Source organism: Stegostoma tigrinum, chromosome 7 (genome assembly GCF_030684315.1).
Source record: "Stegostoma tigrinum isolate sSteTig4 chromosome 7, sSteTig4.hap1, whole genome shotgun sequence".
In the NCBI taxonomy this organism is placed as follows: domain Eukaryota; kingdom Metazoa; phylum Chordata; class Chondrichthyes; order Orectolobiformes; family Stegostomatidae; genus Stegostoma; species Stegostoma tigrinum.
This window is the reverse complement of record NC_081360.1, coordinates 12,962,535-12,987,086: the sequence shown is the minus strand read 5'-3', so window position 1 is coordinate 12,987,086 and position 24,552 is coordinate 12,962,535. Positions and strand designations below refer to the sequence as shown.

Sequence of the window (24,552 nt, the reverse complement as noted above, 5' to 3'; positions counted from 1 at the left end):
TGGAGATGTCCTGAAATTGTGTTATGGGCTGCATAAATACTCGTTATTCTTTCCAAATACTTCCATTCTGTCCAAAAACTGCGTGTTATCCTCTTAGGACATCATTACAGCTGTTTGCACATTAACGGCCATCAGTGAATTCCTTAACTGTCAAGACTTGACTCTTGCACTGAAGTTTTGCAAGCCATTTTTCCAAGTTCAAGCCAACGTAGCACAAGGTGTTCAAGTGTGCACTGGACCTTACTGAAATCCTTATGGACAGCTAAGTCACCTGGTGCATGAGGGGACCAAAAACTCTCAGTAGTACCATTCCACAAACTGTAGTTCCTCTGTTCCCAGGACACTAGTTAAGCCGCTCCAGAGAAAGATTTGAACTTTAAAAAGGTTGCTTTGGGAACATGATACCAGTTCCTTATGGTAATTTTGCTCAAAAGCTTAATAATTCCACTTAGGAGCCTCAAAGATGATAATTTTGCTATTGCAAGGAATATAACAGCCATTATACTGGAGTCACTCCATAAAAACAGCCATTCAATTTGTACACACATTTAACAGTTGCAGGAGAAAGTTCAATACATAATCAAATAAGATACCAAAACTTAATCTAAGATTTGTTTTACAAACTGCCACTTAATAGTACTTCATGGTGACAAGATGCTGATTTAATCTCAGATGGAGAAATCTATTCAAAGATGTGGTATCATTTGAGGTCAAGTTGCAGTGGTTGTACACTCTGGTAAAAGCAAAGTACTGCAGATGTTGGAAATCTCAAGCAAACAAAATGCTGGAAGAACACAACAGATTTGGCAGCATCTGTGGAGAGAAAAACAGTGAATGCTGCAATCCACGACCAATCTTCTTCAGAAGCCACTCTGGGCTCGGTATTCAATAATTTAACACACAAGATATCGGAATTCTGTGAATTTGCCCAATAAAAGTGCAATACCACTAGCTTCCTTATCCTGTGGTGATCCAAAGCAAAACAATGACAGTCACAGGACAAGAATGAAAAAGCTGACATTTACATATCAGCTCTCAACCTCAGTCCATCTCTCAGTACTTTTCAGGCAATGGAAGCACCTTAAGTGTCATCCTTGTTGCAGAGAAGACAATACAGCAGCCTATTTACAGGTAACACAGTGCAAGCTCCTACAAAGAGAAATATAAAGACCAGATCACATACTTTAGTGACACTGGCTGAAAATACTATTAGCTATAACAGAGAAGGTTAGGTACCGTACTCCATGAAGTATAAAGTGCCATGTGATCTTTTATCTACACCTGAAGAGTCAGACAAAGCCTCAGTTTGCCTTTTCATCTGAAAGGCAGCACTACTGACTGCAGCACCTACTTAGCAAAAACTGGAAATCAAAAGGGAAAACATTTTGATAAAACAGATGAACTAGCTTATGACAACAAGCATCTATTGGGGTGGAGGAAATTCCCATTTTTTTGTGTTGTATATGACTCAGAAAAGATCCCCTTCCTGTTTTCTATTTCTTTTTTGTAACTTCCATTACTAGATGCCAACCCAATCTTGTACTTGCCACACACAAACTTTCCAGCAAGGATCAACAAATAGCGACCAGGAGCAGAAACCTTGATCTTGGTCTCGAGAATCAGTTAATAATGGGAGCCCATAGAAGATATGTACCAATATAAACAAACAGTCAATCACGCAATTTACCTGCCTATTTAAATGAAATATTGTCTGTTTTATCCCACAAGGTGAGGAAGTGAAAGATATAACTGAAGCCAATGTTTACACACATTTATAACAATTTGTTTAGTTACAAGTTACAAACAAACATCTGCTCAACTAACAAATGAAGTTGGACTCTACGCAGTCACAATTATTTTTAATTATGTTACAACACATTTCACTGCAGCCCAATGGTATCAATGTGGACTTCACCAGCTTCAAAATCTCCCCTTCCCCCACCGCATCCCAAAACCAGCCCAGTTCGTCCCCTCCCCCCACTGCATCACACAACCAGCCCAGCTCTTCCCCTCCACCCACTGCATCCCAAAACCAGTCCAACCTGTCTCTGCCTCTCTAACCTGTTCTTCCTCTCACCCATCCCTTCCTCCCACCCCAAGCCGCACCTCCATCTCCTACCTACTAACCTCATCCCACCTCCTTGACCTGTCCGTCTTCCCTGGACTGAACTATCCCCTCCCTACCTCCCCACCTGTACTCTCCTCTCCACCTATCTTCTTTTCTCTCCATCTTCGGTCCGCCTCCCCCTCTCTCCGTATTTATTCCAGAACCTTCACCCCATCCCCCTCTCTGATGAAGGGTCTAGGCCTGAAACGTCAGCTTTTGTGCTCCTGAGATGCTGCTGGGCCTGCTGTGTTCATCCAGCCTCACATTTTATTATCCAGGACAGGTGTGACTAGTTTATGAATTCCCAAATATACAGCTCAAGAGGCTCTGTCCTCTTTGCAAGGACACTTCGGGAAGGGCAATAAATGTTGACCTTGCCAAGGAAGTCGACATTCCACGATGTAATAAAGTGTCCTACCCTACTCAGTAATAAAGTGGCCTCCATCAAACTTGTAAATTATATTCTCGGCAACCCAGACAGTGACTCTCTGAAGCCTCTGACAGGATGGATCACATCATCCCCCTCCAATGCCTTAGCTTTATAGTCAATTGCCCTCATTTAACTCCACGCAGCACATCAATTGCCAACTTCCACTTCCATAAAATCTACTGAGACCAGCTGATGCTCACAATATCATTTCACAACAGTGGCATCTCCAATCCTCCTAGCTGGTCTCTCAGCCTGCATGTGTAAACTTGAGTTCACTCCAAACTCCGTTTGTGGTATGCTGTCCTGCTCACTCATTACTCCTGAATCATACACCCTCACACTTTAGACAAGTTATGCCATCTCTATTGTTGTCAGCTCCTATGTACTCTACAATCTCTCCCCAGCCTTCCTTTAATTTTTTTAAAAACTTGTGCACTGCATCTTTAAGGAAGGAACTTGTCTAATTCATTTGTGATTGAGGTAGCCTTTCCAAAAATAAATGAAATGTTTCTCCTCTATGAATCCACAGGCTTTTATTTCAAAAGTAAGTCACTATTTAGCAACAATTAAAAGTACAGATGCTTGTGGTTGATTGTTTTAGCTTAACTGCCAGAAGAAGTACAAACAGTTAAAAATATGCCTTAGGGCATAAATATTAATCAAATTGACTTATGTCTGCTACAAAGTGCAGTGTGACCAGAGAGGGAGGGGGGAGAGGGGACACAAATGAGCTACTAGGATTGCTGCAGTGCCCAACTTCCTGTCTGACCTCAATTCAAGTGGCCCCCACCATACTGAACTTGGCAGCTTCAACAAGGTAGTCCCTTAGTATTGTCACTGCTGTTTATTCAAGAACAAAATCAGATTGATAAACTTTTGACATTGATGCAGATAAACTTTTAACAGTACTAAGAAGAATGTCCCTGATGACAGCACTAAATCATTCTGCTGCAAACTGTGTGTCAGCCATGGTTCAGTGGTAGCATCCTCACTTCTGAATCAAGTGGCAGTGAGTTCTAATTTCAGTAATTTTAGTACAAAACCTCAGCTTGTTACCATTCAGGAGATGTCACTGAGTGCCAATGGCAAGGTTAGCATTTATTGCCTCTCAAATGCCCTTAATCAAGTGGTTTGCTGGAATCTGAGTGCGGTTTTGAATTAATCGTTTAGTTGTATGTCTGACCACTGCATTTTGCTGAAATTTTAATGAAACAAATCTTGACTGCATGAAGTCCTTGGGCTTTGTTGAAAATGACAGGTAACACTAGCAAAGGTTATACAAAACCACACAGGACAAAAGTATTAGTGCAGCAAGCAGCGCATGGTCCCAGTAATTGTGACAAAACCACCAGTTCCTTTTGAGATAGTGGCAATCCAACTTCCTTACCGGCAAATGGGGGAAAAAAAAATCAAAACTAGAGCTCTAAAATTCACTCAATGGATGTATCTCTTCCTGCCTCCCGACATTCCTCCAAAGTTACCAAAAACGAAAAATGTGGAAATTACTGCAGATCAAGCAACATCATGGAGACACAGCTAGCTACTGTTTTGAGTCTAGATGACTCTTCATCAGAGCCAGTGAAATGTGGAAGAGGCAATTACAGAATGTGAGAAACAGCTGAGTGACTCAGGAGTTCCTAGCTGATCAAGCTTTTGTTTTTCTGCTATCAAGTTAGTCTGATAACACCCCTACAGAGTTAGTTGGCATGTTTTACCAAGTTAATGTTGCAGTATAAACAATTTCTTTTTGTTGAATGAAGATCCACCACAGCACTGCATCCAAATGATGCATCAGGTGGAAGCAGAAATACAATGTAGTGGGATAACATACAGTCAGCCTCAACTACTGCTGGAAGGAAAACAAAAAGATTGTTACCTGAATAGCATGGATTAAAGAATGGCAATGGTTCCTGAGAGGACAACACAACCGTTCACCATTAAACCAAAACACATGAAGCACTCAAATTCTATTCTAACTGCCTGTTCTGCTCACACATTATTAAGCATGACAGCTGGAAGAGAGAGCTGCCTGTGACCTAGAAGGATATAAAAACTGAAGAAATGAAGCAAACTTGGAAAAGCCAGATCAAACATTCTTCACTCTTGCCTCACCCAGCAGCCTTATAAAAAATAAAATTCTGGTCCGTGCCAAGGAAGATTTGCTAATTCTGTGGTTTTGGCACAATCTCTATGATCCAGACTTACTTACAGACAACAAAGTACCTTTGAAGCGTGGGGAGTGTTTTTATCTTGGAAGGGCAGCAGCCAGGTTGTACATGGCAAGGCCCTATAAACAACCATGTAATAATGGCCAGTTGATCTGTTTTAGTCATGTTGGTAACAGGATAAATTTTAGCCAGGGAAGACTCCTTTACTGTTTTTCTAAAGTCACAGTGAAATATTTTCTTCAATCCAAGGGGGCAGACAGGGTCTTGGTTGAACATCACTCAAATCCAACAACACTTCACTCCCTCAAGACTGCACTGGAGCATCTGTCGAGATTTTGTGCTCAACGTTTTGAGTGAGACTCGAGCCCCAAACTTCTGGAGGAAATACTTCACTCACCAAACTATGACTGATGTTATACAATCAGTACCAGCAGAGTTAAACATGAGCTCCAGTTTTCCCACCACATGTTCTAAAAATCCCTGGAAATCAAAGAGAACAATGAGAAAGACTGGTTGTTTTTTAGGTTATGAGAAGGATCGGCGGCTTCTGCGTGAACCGTAAGTTTTGATAATCCCCCAGGAAATCCCTGGAATTTAATAAACATAAAAATGTATTCAGAAGGGTTAAGTGTTGCTGACAGGAACACCATCAGCAGTAAAGTGAAGTGAAATGACCAACACTGGCAGACTCAGTCTTACTATGGGACTGATAATCCAAAAAAACTTCAGGTTAATTTCTACTTCAGTGGTTTAAGTGTTGTAATTTGGCTCAAAACATCTGAAAATAAAATGATGATCTCAAGAAACATGACAACACAACTGTTGGGACTGTGGCAGCACATAAGTAACTGTTTACTGAAAGAGACTTGTCGTGACATCCTTAACCTGTTGGGCCTCTGTATATCGCCAGCTCTATGTTGACGTGACTAACTCTGAACTACCCTCTCACCATTAAATGTCTCAACCTCTCTCAGCAAAACTTGTGATGAACAATAATGATAGCATGTGCTCAGGGCCTATAAAAGAAAACATTTGTAAAACTGTACAAGATCTTGACCACAGTTTTACAAAATACATTAACTGCACAGGTTCATAATTTGTTAACAGGTGCTTTGAAGATGTGCTGTTGACATTAAATTTCCAATTTGGTGCACTCAAGGTAAAATGATACTAACAGGACAGGTTAAAAAATGAAGCAGCTTAGAGACAGAGCAGACCTCAAAACAATTCTGAGGATCTCAGTGCAGGAGACAGTTGCTAATAAGTTGGCATTAACAGCATAGACCCATGCAACCTGCATTATTTTACCCACAACACAGCTTCCAAAAAGTGTGTTTCAGTTGAAATAATGAAAACTCCTGACAAGCCATGTCTTCTTTAACAACTTGCAAGCCATGACCTCAAAAGGTAAAGATAAAGTCACCACTGTCCTAGAAGAACTCTGTTCACTCAAGAGATGACTGGTGGTAGTTTAACCTGAGAATTTCTGGTTGCAGCAGCAGGAGCCTGTCGGGAAGCCGGTGAGTCACTGTTTTTGAATCTTTAACAGGCTTGCCTTGTGAATAGGCGGAGGTACGCTGAGCAGGAGCCGACACGGAACTGGTGAGTGAGCGAGGTAATATATTTGTGTGGTTGCTTTACCCGAAACACTACCCGGGTCGTGTCTCCCACCCATCCTCCTCCTCTAACCAAGAAAAAAGGTTCTGTGTGCCTGATTGGTAAGGTAACAAGTTTATTTTTTATTCTTTATTTTTTAAGTCTTGGGAATTTAGAATAATGGGAACAGAGGTCAGGGCAGTTGAATGTTCCTCCTGTAGAATGTGGGAGGTAAGGGTCACCACTAGTGTCCCTGCTGACTACATCTGCGGAAAGTGCACCCAACTCCAGCTCCTTGGAAACTGCGTGAGGGAACTGGAGCTGGAGCTGGATGAATTTCGGATCATTCGGGAGGAAGAGGGGGTTATTGAGAGGAGTTACAGGGAGGTAGTCACTCCTCAAGTACAGGAAAAAGGCAGATGGGTTACGAACAGGGGACGGAAAGGGAACCGGCAGGCAGTGCTGGGATTCCCTGTGGCCCTTCCCGTCAACAATAAGTATACTGTTTTGGATACTGTTGGGGGGTCGACTTACCAGGGGAAGCAGTGGGGCACAGGTCTCTGGCACAGAGTCTGTCCCGGCTGCTCAAAAGGGAAGGGGGAAGAGGAGCAAAGTATTAGTCATTGGGGACTCCATAGTTAGGGGGACAGATAGGAGGTTCTGCGGGGATGAGACAGACTCACGGTTGGTGTGTTGCCTCCCAGGTGCCAGGGTGCGTGATGTCTCTGATCATGTTTTTGGGATCCTTAAGGAGGAGGGGGAGCAGTCCCAAGTCGTGGTCCACATTGGCACCAACGACATAGTTAAGAGGAGAGATGGGGTTTTATGGCAGAAATTCAGGGAGCTAGGATGGAAGCTGAGAGATAGGACAATCAGAGTTGTTGTCTCTGGTTTGTTGCCCGTGCCACGTGCTAGTGAGGTGAGGAATAGGGGGAGAGTGAGGAATTGAACACGTGGCTACAGGGATGGTGCACGAGGGAGGGTTTTGGATTCTTGGATAATTGGGGTTCTTTCTGGGGTAGGTGGGGCCTCTACAAGCAGGATGGTCTTCACCTGAACCAGAGGGGTACCAATATCCTGGGGGAGAAATTTGCTAAGGCTATTCGGGAGGGTTTAAACTAATTCAGCAGGGGGGTGGGCACCAAAATCGTAGTTCGACTATAGAAAAGGTTGAGAGTAGGGTGGTCCGAAATAAAGTTTCAGGGAAGCAAGATGGCACCAGCAAGCAAGAAGTTGGTTTGAAGTGTGTCTACTTCAATGCCAGGAGCGTCCGGAATAAAGGTGGGTGAACTTGCAGCATGGGTTGTACCTGGGGCTTCGATATTGTGGCCATTTCGGAGACATGGATACAGCAGGGGCAGGGATGGGTGTTGCAGGTTCCGGGATTTAGATGTTTCAGTAAGAACAGAGAAGATGGCAAAAGGGGTGGAGGTGTGGCATTGTTGGTCAAAGACAGTATTACAGTTGCAGAAAGGATATTTGGGGACTCGTCAACTGAGGTAGCATGGGCCGAGGTTAGAAACAGGAAAGGAGAGGTCACTCTGTTGGGAGTTTTCTATCGGCCTCTGAATAGTTCCAGAGATGTAGAGGAAAGGATAGCAAAGATGATTCTGAATAGGAGCGAGAGAGACAGGGTAGTTGTCATGGGGGACTTCAACTTTCCAAATATTGACTGGGAACACTATAGTTCGAGTACTATAGACGGGTCAGTTTTTGTCCAGTGTGTGCAGGAGGGCTTCCTGACACAGTATGTAGATAGGCCAACAAGGGGCGAAGCCACATTAGATTTGGTACTGGGTAATAAGCCTGGCCAGGTGTTAGATTTGGAAATAGGTGAACACTTTGGTGATAGCGATCACAATTCTGTTATGTTTACTTTAGTGATGGAAAGGGATAGGTGTATACCACTGGGCAAGAGTTATAGCTGGGGGAAAGGCAATTACGATGAGATTAGGCAAGATTTAGGGAGCATAGGATGGGGAAGGAAACTGCAGGGGATGGGCACATTAGAAATGTGGAGCTTATTCAAGGAAAAGCTCCTGTGTGTCCTAGATAAGTATGTACCTGTCAGGCAGGGAGGAAGCTGTAGAGTGTGGGAGCCGTGGTTTACGAAGGAGGTGGAATCTATGGTCAAGAGGAAGAAGGCGGCTTATGTTAGGATGAGATGTGAAGGCTCAGTTTGGGCACTTGAGGGCTACGAGGTAGCCAGGAAAGACCTAAAGAGAGAGCACAGAAGAGCCAGGAGGAGACATAAGAAGGTGTTGGCGGATAGGATCAGGGTAAACCCTCAGGCTTTCTTTCTATAGGTATTTAAGGAATAAAAGAATGACGAAAGTAAGATTAGGCGCAATCAAGGATAGTAGTGGGAAGTTGCGTGTGGAGTCAGATGAGATAGGGGATGCGCTAAATGAATATTTTTCAACAGTATTCACTCTAGAAAACGACAATGTTGTCAAGGAGAATACTGAGATACAGGCTAATAGACTAGGTGGGATTGAGGTTCACGAGGAAGAGGTATTAGAAATCCTTCAGAGGGTGAAGATAGATAAGTCCCCTGGGCTGGATGGGATTTATCCTTGGATCCTCTGGGAAGCCAGGGAGGAGACTGCCGAGCCTTTGGCGTTGATCTTTAACTCGTCATTGTCTACAGAAATAGTGCCAGAAGACTGGAGGATAGCAAATGTGGTTCCCATGTTCAAGAAGGGGAGTAGAGACAACCCTGGTAATTATAGACCAGTGAGCCTTACCTCAGTTGTTGGTAAAGTGTTGGAAAAGGTTATAAGGGATAGGATTTATAATCATCTAGAAAGGAATAAATTGATTAGGGATAGTCAGCACGGTTTTGTGAAGGGAAGGTCGTGCCTCACAAACCTTATAGAGTTCTTGGAGAAGGTGACCAAACAGGTAGATGAGAGTAAACCGGTTGATGTGGTGTATATGGATTTCAGCAAGGCATTCGATAAGGTTCCCCACAATAGGCTATTGTACAAAATGCGGAGGAATGGAATTGTGGGAGATATAGCAGTTTGGATCGGAAATTGGCTTGATGAAAGAAGACAGAGGGTGGTAGTTGATGGGAAATGTTCATCCTGGAGACCAGTTACTAGTGGTGCACCGCAAGGGTCGGTCTTGGGTCCACTGCTGTTTGTCATTTTTATAAATGACCTGGATGAGGGCGTAGAGGATGGGTTAGTAAATTTGCAGACGACACTAAGGTCGTTGGAGTTGTAGATAGTGACAAAGGATGCTGCAGGTTGCAGAGAGACATAGATAAGCTGCACAGCTGGGCTGAGAGGTGGCAAATGGAGTTTAATGCAGATGTGTGAGGTGATGCACTTTGGTAGGAGTAACCAGAAGGCAAAGTACAGGGCTAATGGTAAGATTCTTAGTAGTGTAGATGAGCAGAGAGATCTTGGTGTCCATGTACACAAATCCTTGAAAGTTGCCACCCAGGTTGACAGGGCTATTAAGAAGGCATACAGTGTTTTAGCTTTTATTAATAGAGGGATCGAGTTCCAGAACCAAGAGGTTATGGTGAAGATGTACAAAACTCTGGTGCGGCCGCACTTGGAGTATTGTGTACAGTTCTGGTCACTGCATTATAAGAAGGATGTGGAAGCTTTGGAAAGGGTGCAGAGGAGATTTACCAGGATGTTGCCTGGTATGGAGGGAAGGTCTTACGAGGAAAGGCTGAGGGACTTGAGGCTGTTTTCATTAGAGAGAAGAAGGTTGAGAGGTGACTTAATTGAAGCATAAAATAATCAGAGGGTTAGATAGGGTGGATAGGGAGAGCCTTTTTCCTAGGATGGTGATGGCGAGCATGAGGAGGCATAGCTTTAAATTGAGGGGTGAAAGATATAGGACAGATATCAGAGGTAGTTTCTTTACTCAGAGAGTAGTAAGGGAATGGAACGCTTTGCCTGCAACGGTAGTAGATTCGCCAACTTTAGGTACATTTAAGTCATCATTGGATAAGCGTATGGATGTACATGGAATAGTGTAGGTTAGATGGGCTTGAGATCGGTATGACAGGTTGGCACAACATTGAGGACCGACGGGCCTGTACTGTGCTGTAATGTTCTATGTTCTATCACCAGGCTTCAGGCTAGCGAAGTGATTGTGAAGAGTACTTCAAGGTAATATTAACCAGTGATCGAATTGAACCAGTGAGGAAATTGTTGGCAACACGCCGTATCGCAAACCAGTCAACCGCATTAACCATGACTTCAATCATTTGGAGAGCCAAGCTCAGGAGGTACACCCTCACCACACTTCCCAAATGAGTTCATTGGATATCAATGGTGAAAGTGAATACTGACCAATTTTCCCTGGGGACAGTGAGGTTCATTGTAGCGGGCTCATTCAAGTTAAGGCTGCTAATCTGATCAGCAACCTCACCACAGACTACGATCAGGTAATCACCATGTACTGGGGAAACTGGCCTTCTATGTGCACACACAGCATTAGTCAATGACAGAATAATAAAGACCACCAAACTTAGTTCAAAATCCCGAAGTGCGTGCCTCAGTCTCTCCAATCATAAGCAGCATGTTAAATAAGGATAAGCTGCTGCTGTGGGAATGGCTCTGTGAAATAAACAGTCACTCTCAACAAAATTTTCAATCATACCTATATTTCACTCAGCAGATTAAAGGGAGGAAAAAAAATGATAAAACTGCGTAAGAAAGAACCAAATTAAGAAGTAAATTCTGATGTTGATTCAGTAGCACAGATGGGATAATAACAAGAGAAGAAAAATTCAAGGACGAGAACAGAAGCAAATCGGTAATTTTTCTGTCACAAGTTCCGAGAGACAATATATGCGGTCTTTGGGAGAAATAAACGGTGTCTCTCATAGTTTATTCAGACAACACCAAGCTAAGTGAATGCTGTATCTGACTAATATGGCTGTATTTTAATCATGTAACAAAGAAGGTTGATGAGGAAGACACATATGAAGTAGTTTGTCTACATAGATTTTACGAAGACTCATGACAAAGTCCCACATGATAAACTGAACTGAACATGAAAACCTCATGGATCCAAGAGAGGGTGGCAAGTTGCAACTAATTTGGCTCAATGCAAGGAAGTAAAGGTGTGTTTTTATGAATGGGGAAGGCTGCTTACAGTGGAGTTCCACAGAGCTCAGTGCTACATCTGTTCCATTTTGAGTACATACAAATGAGTTAGAGCTAAAGATAGGGGGCAAGAATATCAAGTTGGCAGATGACACTAAAATTTACTGCACGGATGACAGAGGAAGGAAGTTGTGACCTGTAAGAAGATATGAACGGGCTGGTTCACAGGGCACAGAAGTGGCAAATGTACTTCAACCTATACAATGTTAAATAATACATTTGGGAAGGACAAACAAGACAAGGAAAAACAATAATCAATAAGATTTTAAAAATGCGGGAAGAATACAGGGACCTACAGATGTCTGAAGTTAGCAGGTTAAGTAAATAGGGTGGTTAAAGTCACTTTCCTTTGGTGCCCAAAGCTTAGAACACTAGAATACAGACATTATACCAGGAATGTATAAAATACTAGTTAAACCACTGGTATAATATGGATTACAGTCTGATCACCATGTCACAGGTTGGATGTGGCCACACCAGAAAAGAGTACAGAAAGATTAAAAAGATGTCTGAGGCCTCGATAATTATTTTCTCTCAAAAAACTTACCGTATTAACTAATTTTAAAAAAACTGAACAGTAACCATTAACGAAGTGCTGCCGATCAGCAGCCGAGTAACAATAATGAAAACCAAAAATGGAGGGAAGAGGGGGACTAAAATCAGAATAACTGAATTCCCACACCCCTGCCCCCCCAAATAATTGTAGCTTAAACAAAGATTGAATCAGCTGGGTTTTGTTCCTTTTGAATGGAGAAGGCTGACAAAATATAAGTGAGGTGCAGTTAACCGAGTGTTGAGACAGATTGGATAGGAAAGACCCACTTTCACTCAAAACGTCAATACCTAAGAAACAGAATCTCTCCTTAACTTGACTCTTTCACTGAGAGGCAGCTGGGGGTCTGGAACTCACTGTCCTCATGACTTTGAAAAGTTATTTGCTGTGTTGCAATCTTGGAGGCCATGGGCAAACAGCTTAGATGGATAGTTGGCTATAAAAGAGCTATCTAGTCTATATGAAACAATGGGTGTGATGCTGGAAAAGCACAGGTCAGACAGCATCTGAGGAGCAGGGAAGTCAACATTTCGGCCTAAAATGTTGACTTCCCTGCTCCTCGGATACAGTGACTTGCTATGCTTTTCCAGCTCCACATTTATTGACTCTATCTCATATTGAGGCAGTAAAGACTGCAGATGCTGGAAGCTAATGAGCTGAATGAACTCATTCTGCAATGCAAAGACATACTTCTCATTTTCTGGTCCTTTCAATCATTCAGCTCGTATCTAATTGCATCTTCAATTCCCATCATAGCACTTCCAGGAGTCGTGAAGGTATGTGGTATGTAGGCTTTTGTTTTAAAAAAATTACTTTAAATCTGCTTTTACTTAAGTCAGTGCTCTGTCACCCTGGAGTTTTGCAAGGTAAGTTTTTCACTTTTATTTGTGACATGAAGATGCCATCGTCCAAGCAAGCATTTGGTGACCATCCCTCTTGAACTGAGTGATTCACTGAAAATATTCAGAAGTCAACCACATTACTCTGGGTCTACAATCACATATCGCGGAGATCAAGGTCGGTCAGATTTCTTTGACTAAAATACCAAGCCAGATGGGTTTTTAGAACAACTGACGATGGCATCATAGTCAAGGTTAACGATACTAGCTTTACATTCGAGTTAAATTCACTAAAATCCAGCTGGCCTCCGGACTATGAGTCAAGAAACATTATCAAATCACCTTGACCGACACTACCTTCAACATTTGGTATTCATCTGGTATCGATGCATACATCTGTCACTGAAGCTGATCCCCATTTGCTGATTCCACACCATCTTTTCTCAGGCAAGCACATCACTTTTTTTTTCAATTAAGGTTATGAGATCACAAGCCCTATTCCCAAACAAGGTTGGACTATTTCAATTGAAAATGTGGCAGATAGATTCCAACATTCTGGATAAATACATTAAAATTCCTTTTTTAAAAATGCTGTACATCAGAAACAAAATCAAATTGCTGAATAAACTCAGTAGGTCTGGCAAGAGTTAAGGTTTCAGATCCAGTGATCCTTCTTTAATTCAGCCTTCTCTCTATAGATACTGCCAGACATGCTGAAATTTTCCAGCAATTCCTGTTTTTGTTGATGTTAAAGCTCATGTATGTTTTTAACTTCTACGCCTATATGGTTTTAACAAAGATATTTGGAAAATTGTTCCATTTGAAAAATATGAATGTCACTGACTTTTACTATTGGTAAACTGGACAATCCCTTAAGTCACAGTACCACCTTGCAGATGCCACAGTTACGAATTGCCATTCAGAGAACAAAACCAGCCATGTAACATTGAGTATTTTCTGCTCCTTTGCATTTCCAGTTCATAATTCTATGATTACAGCTGGTAAATCTGAACCATCCTATTCATTAAATTCCAGAATCACATCACAGAGGCTTTGGGGAATGGATAAAGCCATCTTCCTGTTTATGTGCAGTTTTCCAGTACTTAAATCGTACTGTTCAGAATTCTGGATGACGGGACTCCAATTGCAATCTGTGTTTAACATTATAATTCTCACTCAGTAGTCACTTTAGGGCAATAGGTCAACTTTGAATTACATCGTGTATGTTGTAGTGATCAACAAGAGAATCACGAGCTTTTGCTCTTTAGGTTGAATATGATACCCTGAACGAGGGAGGGTAAAACTTTGTGGTGAAGCAGGAGCCTATGGGAATTGGCCCACAACGACCAACCTGCTGTCAAGTAGGCTTGTGTTAAATTTTGAGACGAAAAACACTACCATACTTCCCATCCCTATTTTCAATGCACTGTGTGAGGCCTTTTAAGCCACTTTACACAGCTGTTGAGTCAAACAACACCGGCTTGGAATTAGTCACATGTAGGCCAGACAGAGTAAGCTGAACAGGCTACAGTTTAGTATGCAGATTGCAAACGGAAGAGTTCTGGAAGAGAACAGAGACGAGCTATCTCCCCCTTTCTCTGTCTGTTTAAAAAGTTTCAGGAACAGGAGTTAAAAACTGCACTAATGGATGGGAATTGACTACGGTAAATGCATATCAAATAGTGGCTGTTTTTCAGAAGTGCACCACTATCTTTGCCCTAGAGTCACCAGAATGTAATCTATATCACAAAACACATTTTGATAAAATGTGGTTGAAGTATGGCCTATACAAGAACTTCACGGTACCTCTTTTCAACGAGTGAATTTTATGCAGCACTCCAACATAATAAAAATGCACAAAATGCTTGGCAGGAAGATTTAAAAACCAAAAGTATTGCAGAAGAGGTAAGGAGTGTCTTAAAGCAGAGCGATAGAGAAGCTGCCCAGGGCTTTTGCGGGGGGGGGGGGGGGAAATTCTAGAACTGAGGGCCTAGGGGGTGGCTGTGCCTCTAGCAACCATGACCCAGTTATTAAAATCAATGAAACAAAATCAAGTAGCCAGAATTGGATGATGCAGGAATCTCACGAGGTTGTAGCCATGAAGGATTAAACATGCAAGACATCTCTCAGAAACTTTACCACAGAATTGGAGACTGAACCACACAAGTAGATTTAAGGACTAGCTAGGTCAGAGGCTGCTGCAAGCAATATCTCAAACAAAGAAGGAAGGTAGAAAGATGTAGATGTTTTGGAGTATTACACGGCATAGAACCGCGACAGTCTAGGCTCATGTAAGTAAAACGTAGGCATGCTGAAATACAACTCATCCCAGTCACCAATAATCGGTCCACAATTTTTATGAGAAGTTTCAATTCTTCACGTGTGAGCCTTGTCATATGGTAGTTGACTCTGGATGTAAGTTTGCTCACTGAGCTGGTCGTAGACTATTTAGCAACGCACAGATAACACTTTTCACCACATCAGCACCTCTTACTTACTCACGAACTATCTTCACTCCCTTCCAATTCACTATCTGACATACTGCTAATTTCATTTGTGTTCTCATAGGGCACCAAGAATCACTCTGACTCCTTCACCTCTAACTTGGTTGCCACACAGACATTCCTCTCCTGTTACTGATACCTGGAGAGAACATATAACCAGTCACTCACCTCAATGAGCTGCTCAGCCAAGACTAAAAGACCGTGTTAGCATGGATTAAAGAGCATCTGAGAAACACCTTGCGACAAAACAATGCATGAACAACTAGAGGAATCTCTCAATTAAACATTGAGTCATTGACTCCACAACGGCATATAATGCTTGTCTTAAAGATCTACAAAGATCACAAATATTGAAATCACCATCAAAAATTCTAGCGATGCATCAACATTGCTGATTTTATCTCTGGTCCACAATCCGTACATTAAGTAGTCATTTTTTTTAAAAAAGGAGATTTCTCTGGATCGTGTGTTGCCAGGTTACTTGATGTGAAACTGTCCTCTTCTCAACACTTGGTTTGGCACTTCCTTCTTGAAGTCGATAAACAATCTGTCCTGCCATCATCTTTAGCCATTCCAATTACTGCCAAAACGATAATTGTGGGTTGACATGGTGAGATGAAGTACCTTCTCTTCGGAAGAATCAGGGCTGAGCCCAAACTCTTCCTCACAGAGGAGGTGCACAGGCGCACTAAAACAGCACTCGCATTGCCACCTCTGCTGAGCACCAACAACAGTCCAGGAGCAGGGGGGTGCCTGAGAAGGAAACACTTGCCATCTCCTCACAAAATGAACTATGCAATGGGGTTTAATGGAAGAGAAGGCAAATCATCCTAAGTCAATTCCCAAGAAAACTAATAAAGCTGAGACTCATCTGTGCTGTTCCAATCCTTAATCTGCAGGAGGACAATCCAAGCAGTGAATTAGACCAGCTGAGAAACTGCAGGTCCACCTGCAGATTTGTGGTCAGGGACTGCACAGGTGAGGAGTGTTCCTCCCAGACCTACTGTGCGGTATGCGAACAGTGACACAGTTCACATTAATGCTTTGAGCCTTCTAGGCCATGCAACACTGCAGTGGGTATCTTGGATTAGACATTCATTTCTAGTTTTCCAGAATACTTTATCCCAAAGTGGGACCCAAGAGGTAGTTAACCGCCCTCCAAGGTGCACCTCAAGCTTCAGGTCAAACTGTCCAGCATGAAACATTGTGACATTTACTGGACAAGTTGTAGCTCCAGTAAAGAGACAGTCGCTGACACCTGACTCAATGAAAGCATTGGGTGTAGATTAAACACTGCTTGAGGAGGCAAAATTCTCAGTTTATAAAACCAGAATGAAACCAAAATCCTTGGTTAATGCATCTGATCACCATTTGTAAACAATGCATCTCACTGAATAGTAATTCCCTGCTCATTTTACTTCCTTATGGAGTAACTAAACCAACAGCCAGGAAAATTTGTCTTCAAAATAACCTGTCTGGTGATCAGTCAATTTTCTTTCATATACTCACTCAAATAGCTGGGCCAGTCAGAGTCATGATGAAAGCAGCACTATTGATGATAGACCAGGCTAATTTATTGAATATTTGCCCCCCTCAAATTTGCTCCTGAAATTCCTGTAAATCAACATTAAAGGTCTGATGACCTATTTCATTCAAGAGGCCAACAGGATGCCTACTTTTAACTGGTTTGATCATGTTACAGCTGTGAACAACAGGCAGCAGTTGCACTTGCATAGCACCTTTCACAACTTCCCAAATATTTCAAAATGTTTTACAGCTAATGCAATGTAGTCATTGGCATGCTGCAGATAATATGGCAGTCAGTCAATCTGCACACAGCAAGGTCCCAATAAAGGCAATAAAACAAAGTCCAGATATCTCTCTTTATTCGAGCTGGCCACAGGATGTCGACCAGGTGTCTGAAAGACAGAACATCCAACGGTGCAGCTGTCCGTCAACAGAATTTGAAATGTCATCCTAGAATGTGCTCAAATCTCTGGAATGAGTCTCAAGCCTTCTCATTAAGTGTGTAAGAGTGTGACATCTGAGCTGCGGTTGAAAACAAGCAACTGTATACTTGTCTTTATAAGCCAGTCTCTATTCCTTCACCACTTTTTTTTTTGCCTCACTCCCTTGCCCCCACAAGTCAACACCCTCCTTCTGAAAATACAGAGCCACACTGCCTTCCACTTCCTTTTACAGTCTACTGTTATACTTGGGCTCAAACACAACAAATCACACTGCAGCTTACTCCGATATTAACAAGGAGTTCCTGTGCCTACCCTTCCAAAGTCAGTGTGCCAATGTGCAGCGGGGGGATAGACCATGTCAGGTGGGTCCCAAACAAAGTCAGACTGAAGACAGTAAAGGTACAAAGCAAAAAAGTTACTCAGCGAGGGAAAAATCTGGCAAGTTCAAGCAGCAAAATTTACTTTTGTTTCTGGATACAAATAAAACGGATGAAGTTGCAGCAGGGAAACAATCAGCTCAAAGTCTTCAATTTGAGGTGGAAGGAGACAAACTAATTTGGAATCCTCACTCCTCCCTTACCACAATGACCCCTGTGTGCACTTGAAGGCATTAGGTGTGATCATGATCAGGTTTAACTGTGATGCTGCTCACAGGTGAACAGCCTGTCATGCCCTATCAACATTCTTAGACCAAACAACCATTCAAAAGTCCCAGGGCGAGAATGATAACAAATATGACACACACTAATTACAGCCAGAGCCATCAGTAATAGTTCAGCCAAAAGCACTCTTACCCCCAAGTCAAAATGTTGGAGTGAGACTTGAAACTACTGAGACAAAACCCTCAAGTCAAGGCCAATACTCTAAGTGCTGAGCTGAGTGAGTCCTGAAGTGGAGGTGATGTCTTTCAGAGACTAGGTTCAACCAAGGTGACACCTGTCCCCAGGTGGAAGTAAAACATTGTATGTCACCACTTTGCAGAGTAGGACAGTTCTCCGCCATGTCCTGGACAATAATTATCCTTCAAAAGCATGATTAAATAGTTAACATGATCACACTCTCGTGGCCATTTGTGGGAGCTTGCAAGTGCATTACTTGGCCCTTACATTTCCAATGTCAAAGTTGTAGCACTTTGAAGAGAACTTCAAATTACTCTGGGCGTCCCAAAATTGTGAAAGAAAGACTTCTATTTATGTGGCTTTTTTAAAAATTAACTCATGGGACATTGGTTCTATTAAGAATTGAAAGAAACAGGCAACGTTATAAGTAGCTCTGTAACAAACCAAGCCAGAGTAGTACTCACTTGATGCTAAGTTTGAAAATTTCAGAGATGCACTCATGTCAATGGAAATATTTCTTCCAATAAAACAATATCATTCTCAGACAGTGGAAAATCAAGGTCACTGAAAATTAGTTACAACAATTGCACCTCACATTTATTTTGTGTCTTGATCATAACAAACCATTACAAAGCAATTCACGTGGGCGTCACTGACAGGAGGACATATCAGCACAGGTGGCCAAAGTTTGGTCATAGAGGTAGATTTTACTGTTCACTATAGAGGAAGATGATGAGATGTTTAAGAAAGGAGTTTTGGTAGCCTAAGGTACAACCAAAGAGTAGAAAATCAGGGATGTGCTGGCAGCCAGAATTGGAAGAGTTGATGAATATTATAAGGACAGACAAGCAATGTCATAGAGGGCTTTGAAGACAGCAAGAAGTATAAGAAATGTTGTAAACTGTGATCACATGTAGTTCAGCAAACAGAAGTGATGTGCAAATAGTACAGTGTTACAATATGGGGAAGAGAGTTTTTGAGGAGCTGAAGTTTATATCGAGTGGGAGATGAGAAGCTGTTGAGGAGACAATTAGCAGAATTAAGTACAGAGGTAAAATGGAAGACGTAAAGACAAAAACTGAAATACTTTTATCTTATGCAAACTCTGCGATCATTTGCTAACTATTGATACCATCTCACACAAATTAGAATCACAGTCAGAAACCACTGGCAGAGATTCAAAACTTTCACCTGACCTTCCTCACCCTTGGCACTTCTATCTAAATCTGCAAGTACAACTGACTGTCCAATATTAGTAACATTTTAAAAAACACTTTCCATATTACACAAGTCAAGGCAGAACACTGGTGTGCCCACAACAGAATACAGTCAACAAAAGACGTGTGTTTGCTTGGTTTCTCCCGCCACTCTCTTCTATTCTTGAAAGGGACTTTTTCCAGGGGACGTGTATACGCATAAAGGAGCGCAATCTTCAAATTAAAACTGGGCCATTCAGGGGTGATATCAGGACACACTTCTTCACAGAAAAAGGAAGCATAAATCAAGAACAATTCATTGAAAGCTCTTCATGGTAAGGATCGAATGAAAATTGCAAAACCGAGAGTAATAAGATTATTAGGAATGGGTGCAACTAGTTACAGGACTAAGGCAGGTAAACAAGAGTTCAAATACAGTCACCTATGATCTAATCAAATGGTGGGCTCGGCTCAAGGGGCTGAATAGTCAACTCCGGTTCCTCTGAGCTGACGCTCGGGAATAGTTAGAGCCAAGAGCAGATGACCATAAATTGGCCCCAGCTGCTAATCCTCAGGTGCCAGTTTGCACAGCAAGTTGCATGCTTTTCTGACCACAGCGTGAGGCGACGGTCCGGCAGGCCCATGCTCAACATCCAGACACATAGTATGTTCCAATCAGCAACTGCCAGACAGCAATCCAAGAATAGCTCCAGCTCAAGCACAGATTGTGTTGTCAGGCTGGGTTCAAGGGATAATCTCAGACAACAACGAGCCGGACTTCCCAATAACACACTTCTAAACTCAAATGCTGACACGTAAACATGCTGTTTTGATGAAGTACCAACTTGTTCCCAATCATGAACATTTGCTGCATGCCAAAACAGCAAAATCCGAATAAATATTTGAAATACAACACACCTTTGAATAGTTGCACGAGTGACGTAACTCCACAACCAAACTGTACGCACCTCAAGGTGCCATGACCAAATCCCATTTTGAGAGATCAGCTTGATCAGTTGAGGTTACAGCATGGGTATGGCAATGTTACTGACAAATTGTAAAATTGATTTATGATGCAATGGAACTCATTTGGTCAAACACAGGACCATACAGCAGAGAAAGAACCTCATGGCCTATTAGACGTGTGATAGCTGTGAACAATCAATGCAAGCCACTAAACTGGGAAAAACACAAAATTCCAAGCCCATTATAAATGGGTAACTTCCTCGTCAAATTACCTCATGGAATGGGTTTATCACATCCACAGTTTTTAATGCAAACACGGTCAAGCTTGGGCACAACGCTTTTAAACTGCAACAGATTACAGGTGACTTGCTTGTCAATTTTCTATCCACCCTGTTCACAGCTGGCAAGAACATCTCCACATACTTCACACAAAACCAGAGACCTCCTTCCCCCATGCTTCCCTCCCAGAGTCTGGCTGACAACAGGAACTCATGATCTGCGAAATCCTGGAGGGTATTTCTGTGCCCAACCCCACACTCCTTACAGCAATGTGGTGATAAACCACTGTATGCAAACCGATCATTCAATGCATTATTTAAACGTCAAACCTGTGTAAAGAATAGCATCAAGTCAGCATGCTGTTGAGATTGGTGCATAACTATGACATGTAAAACTATATGGCAATTAAAGTTTGCTTTGAAGTTTCATGATGCCCTCTCTTGGCACGGGATTTGCAGCAAAAATAGCCATGTAGAACTAAAGGGTGAAGTGCTGGCATCACTAATTTAAACAAACAGGGTGACCCGACATCGGATCACCACAGTGCTGGTGCAGGTCAGGAAATATATTATTGCTAATTCAGCTGTTGCACTTCAAACTCATTTTTAGAAATTATTTTTCTGAAATAAACTTTGGGCAACATGCAAATATTTAACTTTATAAAATGTTCCCAAGTTGAACAACTGGGAGAGTTAACATGCAGTATTCGACACTGAACGAGACACAGAGATTTGAAAGGTGATCACAAGTTAAATCAAAGTGGCAGTTTCGAAGAGTTACTTAAAGGACGGATAAAAAGAGAGACAGTGACAAGTTTAGGGAGGGAACTCCAGAATTTATGGGCAAGATAGCAGAAGATGTGCCACTAAGAGTGATGACAGCTGTGATACGCAGGCAGGCAGACTGGCAGGAAAGCAGAGTTTTACAGGATTGCAGGAGATTACAGGGATAGAGAAGGGCAAAGCCATAAGGATGAAAATTTTAAAAATCAAAACATTGATGGATCAGGAAGATACATTGGTCAGAAGGTGCAGATGCAATGGATGAAGAGGGCACTGGCAAGCAAGACATCACCATAAAGTCTTAGCATTCATTGGAATTATGTACAATATTAAACTAGGAAAAGGACATCGTTGATAAGTGATCTTTCTTCAGAGTCTGCCAATGACAACTTCTATGTTAAATGTTGTCATACTGCAGTTGCTACATTTAGAACAGATATCATTCCAAAAATATCACACCTGGCTCCTGCACCATTTTTCATTCAAGCCACATGCCAGATTTGTCTCCTACAAACTTCAGTTACAAACATCAATTTTTTTTGATACTTTGTACTATTCTCACAACAATGCCTGAAGTTTTCCGTGCAACACAAGCTCTAAAATAAGGCTCATGCATAATCCACGCACTAAGTGGACCGAGTGGCTCACTTAACGCTACCATCCCATTTATTGTTTCTGTTGACTTACCAGAGCATATTAAATAAAGTCATGTTGAAAGAAATTTTTTTTACTATTCAGAACATATTGAGCAGATGGGCACAGGGCATGAATGAAACATTCATTTGCCAATAAAGAGGTCCAGCATAATAGAGTACTCAATATTCATTTTGCCATTTAACAGCTTACACATTTCAACACATGCACATGTCTAGAACAAACTGACACACTAAGAAGTCTTCTGCATCATTCATTAGAAACTGAAGTACAAAGTGGCTGAACTTTGAAAGACTCCCTTGTACAATAATAATGGGATTAAACTTGCCAATTGTAAAGGGTACTTGTCCAACTGTAACTAAAATCTGCTCACAACTAAAGTGGTGACAGGATTCGCTCTCAGGTTTTTGTACACCTATAACAGAAGATCGACAACAGACAGATATAACTGCAAGATCCATTTCTGTCTGAATACCTCAACAAAACAGTTAATTATAAAGGGAACCACTTCAAGGATCCTTTTTTCGACATTAATATTATACCTACATACACAACACATAGGAAGATGTTTCCCTCATTGCATACAAGTCAGGAATCAGAGTTTTAGGAAAAGGGCATCATCCAGTAAGGACCAAGATGACAGAAATATTTTCACAGGGGCCTATGGTTTTGGAATTCTCCATGCCTGAAGGCTATGGACATATACAGGGTGAGACAGTGGATTTGATGTTCAGGTTAAATCGTGTTCTTAATAAAGGGTAGAGAAAGCTTGTAAGGCAGTGTGCATTTAACTGTAGCAAGCATCTTTGCACATGAACAGTGTGAGGAAGATCATGAACTTGAAGGCATTCAAAGGATAAGCATTGAGGCAACAGTCAAAATCTGCACATACATAAATATGGAAAAATATCAGTGAAATAAAGACATGGTAGTGTACAAGCATAAGGGATAAAGAAAGTCGCACAACTAAGGTGTGTTGTGTGTATAAGAGGAGATCTCTCAAGGTGCACGCTTAGTTTTGCGGAGATGTCTCCATATCTTGAATCTGTGACTGGAAGGGATCACACTCTCTCTCTTCCATATAACTAAGGCCTGCAGTCCGAGAAAGAAACAGGAAGAATTTAACCTCTGTTCCACAGGGCTGAGGTGGGGAGGTGGGGTTGGTGAGGGGAGAGGAAATCTGTGCCTCCGACTCAGGTTCTGTACAGAGCCCAGGCCCGTCTCTGTAGGCCTGCCCACGGGCACCGACGAACCCAGCAGCCCTGCCTCGATGCGGCCTGCAGACAAAGAAAGCCAGGGCCCGGGCCAGGTTGGGTGGGCCGCCCGCCCCGAGGCCCAGTTGCCTCAGGGCTTCTCAAGCCACCCATGACGCGGGGCCTAGGCCGGGCAGGCCCGTGGGCCCGCCTCTCTCTCGGGGGGTCGGTGACCGCTCGGCACACAAAGCGGGGACGGGGGTGGAGAAAGGAGGAGGTTTTGAAGAAAATAGAGGGCCAAGCGAGGCCCAGAATCTACAAACAGCTCCCACCTTTATATAAAAATATTTAAGTGCAATAATGACAACCGGCCTTTTTGAGGAAAAAGAAAACACACACATCAAGAAGAACCGCGGAGGCCTACACCATCCGCTCGGGCCTATTACCCCCTGAACACCCACCCCTCCCTTACACTCGGTCGCAACGCCTGCTTGCTGCCCAGAAATTCAACTGATTCTTTTTTCCTCTCCCTCCCTTTTGGTCGGGAAGGAGCAGAAAGGAAAGGAAAATGAACCCATTAAACACGCCGAGCTACAACAACGACCGACAGAACGGGGAAGGGGATGGGGGTGGTGGGTGGGGGGGGGGGGGAAGAGGGTAAAGGAAAGGTGGTGGGGGTGGTTGGAGGGGGAGGAAAAAAAACACAACAGACTGAAATTCCGAACCCACCTCTCGGATCCCCGGTCTAAATTTGCAAACCGCCGCCCGGCTCGGGGCGCCTGGTCCCGGGCGCCGCTCGCAAAGTGAGTCCGTGGATGTTCGAGGCCCGGGCAGTGGAGGCGCTGTAGCGGCCGTTTACCGTTGGCTGGCTGGCTCGCTGTGCTGGCCGGGCTGGCTCCGGGCTGCTAGAGGCGGGGGAAAGGGGGGAGGGGCGCGGCGGGGACAGAGGGCGGGGGGGGAGGGGTGGGGAGGTGGCGGCGGTAGGGGAAGCTGTCTCCCACTGCGCACGCGTCTCCTCGCCCTTCTTCCCCGCCCCTACGAGCCGTCGTCTGAGAGTGCGGGCGGGAGGGCTCGTTTTACGTTCGGTCTCGATCGTGTTCTGTTTTTTTTGTTAAAAATCTGCCCGACCGCTCGCCCCTCCAAACTCACTGCAAGGCGGTGAGAAGATCGGGAGAGGAGGGAACAAAGAAGCGACGTGCGGGAAAGATGGGTCGTTGACGCCGCCGAAAGTCGCGGGGGGCTGGGAGGAGTCGCCCAGGTCGGACCCCCGCGTTAGCAGCGGCAGCGCACGCCGCCGCCTGGAAGTGGACAGCGGAGATAATAGCAACTTTTGCCGGG

At 43.1% G+C, this 24,552-nt stretch overlaps 1 protein-coding gene across 1 annotated transcript in view; it reads right to left on the bottom strand.

Annotated features, from left to right (window-relative positions):
* Positions 1-24,080, bottom strand: part of ino80db (INO80 complex subunit Db) — a 90,793-nt gene extending 66,713 nt beyond the window's left edge. The window contains exon 1 of the mRNA XM_048534677.2: positions 23,944-24,080. The gene's annotated coding sequence lies outside the window, so the exon portion shown is untranslated. The remainder of the gene's footprint in view (positions 1-23,943) is intronic.
* Between the last annotated feature and the right edge of the window lie 472 nt (positions 24,081-24,552).